Source organism: Staurois parvus, unplaced genomic scaffold (assembly GCF_062004578.1).
Source record: "Staurois parvus isolate SC_StPar_1 unplaced genomic scaffold, SC_StPar_1.0 ptg000884l, whole genome shotgun sequence".
NCBI classification, from domain to species: Eukaryota; Metazoa; Chordata; class Amphibia; order Anura; family Ranidae; genus Staurois; species Staurois parvus.
In genome coordinates, this window is record NW_028318680.1 from 3162501 (window position 1) to 3167500 (window position 5000).

Below are 5000 nucleotides of genomic sequence, written 5' to 3' on the forward strand. Positions count from 1 at the left end.
TCCTCTGCGCCAAGATGGGGAAGAAACAGACCGTGAAGAAGCCACAGAACGCCGCTCCCGCCAAGACCCCGGGAGAAGCCCCCTCCGCCTCCACCTCCACCCCAGACCGTTCCGGCCCTGCAGACGGTCTCCCTCCCTTGGAGCCCTGGATGAAGCAGACAGTCGTGCTGCGGCTGAAAGAGGTGGAAGGCAGAATCCCGGAGATGACCCCGGAAGTCTTTGGCAAGAAAATGATCCTTGAACAAGGATTCAGCAAGGCAGAGACCCTGTCGGTGCAGTCCTTTGTGAAAGGTTTGTTCCTTGTCACATTTGTCTCCCTACAGGTGTGCAGAAGGTACTGGGAGGCAGTGAAGACCGCTGGACCCGACTCCCTCTTCCGAAAGTTCACTGCGAACTCTCCCATTCAAAGGGACGAAAGAAGGATCACGGTGTCCATGAGGAACCCTCACGTCCCCGGCAGAGACATCGCCACCTACCTCCAAAGGTTTTGTGTCGTGTTGAAGGACCCAGTCCGGATACTAGACACCAACGGCTTCTGGACTGGTAAGTGGGCTGTGTTTTGCAGGCTACTAAGAGATCGTCCCGCTGGAGATCTCCAACACCTGCAACAGTGCTTCTCCCTGGGATCGTCATCAGGACTCCTACACTACCCAGACCTACCCCAGTCATGCCGCAGGTGCGGCCAGCCGGGGCACGAGGGTAAGGAATGCAGTGTGCTTTCTTGTAGGTTCTGTAGGTCTGCAGGTCACGAGACCAAGGATTGCCCAAGGTCCAGAACCTGCAACCTCTGTGGACAGTCAGAGCACGTCTACAGAGACTGCCCAGAAAGAAGCAGGACGTACGCCGGGGCCCTGAGCAAGGGCCCGGCCACCAAACCAGCGCCACAGAAGCCCCCAAAGGACCCGGGTAAGAGGAACCCCCCCCAGGCCCCAGGTGCCCCTGCCCCTGGTCCCCCTGCCCCTGGTCCCCCTGCCCCAGGTCCCCCTGCCCCGGGTCCCCCTGCCCCAGGCCCCCCTGCCCCAGGTCCCCCTGCCCCTGGCCCCCCCGCCCCTACCCCTGGCCCCCCTCGCCCCTGGGTCCCCTGCCCCTGGGCCCCCTGCCCCTGGGTCCCCTGCCCCTGGGCCCCCTGCCCCTGGTCCCCCTGCCCCTGGGCCCCCTGCCCCTGGGCCCCCTGCCCCGGGCCCAGTTCCACCCCCCCCTGACCTGTCCTCACAGGAGGACTTCCCGCCCCTTCCCCCTGTCACCCCTGTCAGCAACTCTGCGACGGGATACAGGAAGCGGAAGAAGGAGCAGGCTAGCCCAGCGGCGGAGGACCCCTCCTCTGCCACCAAGCGGCCTGCCGTCCTCCAGAATGTCGCAGGTCCCGACCCCGTGGGGGAAGACCTCGACACGCTAGAGGAAGAAGAGGTGGAAGAAGAGATGGCTCTGACCCAGTTGGACCCAGATCTCTCCACCGACTTCGATGAGGTCCTCAACGAGGTCCTCAATCAGATTGGTCTGGGCCAGGACACCTGTCAGGCTGCAGAAGTCACAGAGGTCGCCCCCCCTCCCCAGGGGAGGTAAGCACAGCCCCTGCCGACTAACCCCTTCATCTCTTTCCCATGATGGCTGAGATATCTATCTTTTCCATTAATGTGAGGAGCATCAAGGATGTGTCTAGGAGGCAGACTGTGCTGACCTTTCTTTCCACTCAGCAGAGTGATGTGTACATGCTTCAGGAGTGTGCACTTCCCCCTCTGAGGAGGTACACTCATTTGTCCTCCCAGTGGACCCACGGTCCCTCCTACTGGTCTGGGGGTGGCGATTGCAAGTCCGCAGGGGTCGCGGTTCTTATCAGGGGAGGACGTTTCACTGTTGACTCCGTCCATGAGCTCGTCTGTGGCCGCCTTCTGGTCATAGACGGTTCGTGGGCGGGGGAGCCCGTTAGGCTCATCAACGTGTACGCCCCCCCGGAGAAGAACGCGCGGCTGGAACTTTTCCAAACCCTGCGGACGCAACTCGCCACAACGAGAACAGTAGTAATCGGCGGTGATTTTAACTGTCCGATAGAGGAGGATGGGCGCAGCTCCAGCATGTACGCAAAACTCGACACCACCTCGAAGCTGCTCCGGGAGATGATTGCGGAGGCTTCCCTGCGAGACGCAGTGGGATCCGTGGGGCGCGGTTCCGTGAATTACTCATGGAGCCGCCCCGATGGATCTGTGCGCTCCAGGATTGACTTTGTGCTCACCTCCAGGGCAGTCAGGCACCGCGGGTTCTCCATGGTTCCCTGCTTTTTCTCTGACCACAGGGCCATTCACTTTCAAGGCGATCTGGGAGAGCGCTTTGCCCCGGGCCCAGGCTCCTGGAAGCTGAATTGCACCCTGCTGGACGATGAGGAACTGCTAGAGGAGCTCAGGGAAACCTACGGTGCCTGGCGAGAGGAGAAGTCTTTCTTTCCTAAGGTAAGCGACTGGTGGGAGTTCGTGAAAGTCAAGCTGCGCAGCTTCTTTCAGGCCAGGGGACGCCAGCAAGTGTGTGCCAGGAGGAAGGAACTCAGGAGGCTGCAGCGTCAGCTGCAGTCCCTGCAGGACCTTCATCACTGTGGCTGGGACGTGAGGCAAGACCTGGAGGACACCAAGAAGTGCTTGAAAAAGCACTTTGAGGAAGAATCCAGGCACATTGTCTTCCGTGCCAAGGTGGAGCATCTCGAGAAAGGTGAGAAGTGCAACTCTTTCTTTTTCAGGAAACTCCACTCAGGACACACACCCCTGTCTGAGCTGCGTGACAAGACCGGAACACTCCAGAAGGGGAAGGAGGCCGTGATGGAAGTGGTCAGCGACTACTACACCGACCTCTACTCCCCCAAAGAAACAAACTCGGAAGCGGCCGACAGGTTCTTCTCAGGTATCTCTAACGCTATTGATCCTGCAGGTTTGTCGGCCACCAACGCCCCCTTGACGTTGGAGGAACTGCACTCTGCCGCTAAATCCTTTAGGCAAGGCAGGACCCCGGGCTGCGACGGTCTCCCAGCGGAGCTCTATGTAGCGCTGTGGGACCTCGTGGGCCCGGACCTGCTCGAGCTGTACGAGGAGATGGTGGTGGAGGGCAAGATGCCTCCTTCGCTGAGGGAGGGGATGATCACGATCCTGTACAAGCGTAAGGGGGAGAGATGTGATTTGAAAAATTGGCGTCCCATCTCTCTCCTGAACGTGGACTACAAGATCCTCGCCAAAGTCATGGCGAACAGGCTGAAGGCTGTCATCGGACAGATCATCAACCCGGATCAGACTTGTGGCATTCCTGGCCGCAGGATTGCGGACAGCCTAGCGCTTGTCCGGGACACGGTCCAATACATCAAGGACCTCCGTGTGCACGCGGCCCTGGTCAGTCTTGATCAGGAAAAGGCCTTTGACCGTGTCTCCCATGGGTTTATGTGCAGAGCCCTGCGCAGGTTTGGTCTTGGGGAAATGTTTTGTTCATATGTTGACATCATGTACAATGACATTTGTAGTTCCGTGCAGGTGAACGGCTGGAAGACTGACCCCTTCCCAGTTCTCTCCGGGGTCAGACAAGGCTGTCCTCTCTCACCTCTGCTTTTTGTTTGCTGTATAGAGCTCTTCGCCGAATGCATCAGACGGAATCCAGAGATCGGGGGAATCACCGCACCAGGACCAGACAGACGGGAAGTGAAGTGCTCGCTCTACATGGACGACGTGACGGTGTTCTGTGCCAACCAGCGCTCCATCGACCTGCTCGTCCAGACCTGCGAGGACTTCGGCCAAGCTTCGGGGGCAAAGGTCAACTGCGGGAAGTCGGAAGTCATGCTCTTCGGAAAGTGGTTCCTGCCTTCTTCTGCATCCATGCCCTTTGGCATCAAGACAGACTTCATGAAGATTTTGGGAGTTTGGTTTGGTGCCGAGGGCGCAGCCCTGAAGTCTTGGGAGGAGAGACTGGCCAAGATGCGCCAAAAGTTTGGACTCTGGAGCCTCAGAGACCTCACCATCGAAGGGAAGACACTGGTACTCCGCAGCGAGATTCTCCCTGTGTTGCAGTACCTCGCCCAGGCCTGGCCCCCTCGGGTCAACACCTGCAAGGCCATCACCAGGGCGGTGTTTCACTTCATCTGGGGCTCCAAGATGGACAGAGTAAAGCGGGCAGTCATGTTCAAGGAACCCCTCAAGGGCGGTAAGGGCGTGCCCGACATCGCCACCCAGCTGAGGGTGTTCTTTGCTTGCAACTGCGTCCGCAGAACTTTGCCAAGACGGACTACGGACTCTGGCGGGAACGCAATGTCTCGCTTCTTCCTGTTGCCTCTCTGGAGGTCCCTGGGGTGGGACACTTGGGATAGTTCCATCCCCTACAACTGGGACACTCCTTGGTTCTACTTGGATACCTTCAAGTTCATCAGGGAGCAAGGGCTGCAGGGAGTCAAGCCGGACTTGTGGAAGCCAAAGACGATCTACAAGCTCATCCGAGCCAGCGACATTTTGGAGTCGGTTCCAGGCCTGCCTTCAGACACCTGCAAGGTGGTCTGGAGGAATGTTTCTTCCAACATCCTCACCAACAGGCACAAAGACCTGGCATGGATGGCTATCCAGGGGGGACTGCCTCTCAGGACATTTATGCATGCCAGGAACCTGAGCAGATACAGACACTGCCCCTTCTGCATCATCCATGAGGAAACGTCTTACCACGTTTTCTGGGAGTGCTCATTTGCTCAGGCCCTGTTGGGGGCCCTGGAACCTGAACTCAAGGACTTTGTGCCACAGACAGCCATCACTCACTTCGGGGTGTTGAATGGACTGTTCTGCGGAACTTTTTCTTTGGAGGACATTGACGGCGCCTGGCGGGTGCTGTGCTGTTTTAAGGACGCTTTATGGTGCGCCAGAAAGCGCCTCATCCACCAGCGGGAGAGGATGTCCATTGAGGACTGCCGCAGACTGATCCTCAGTCTGCTCAGAGACTATTCCTTGTTGGACTTTAAGGAGGAAGAGGACGTCTGAAGATTTCCCCCCTTC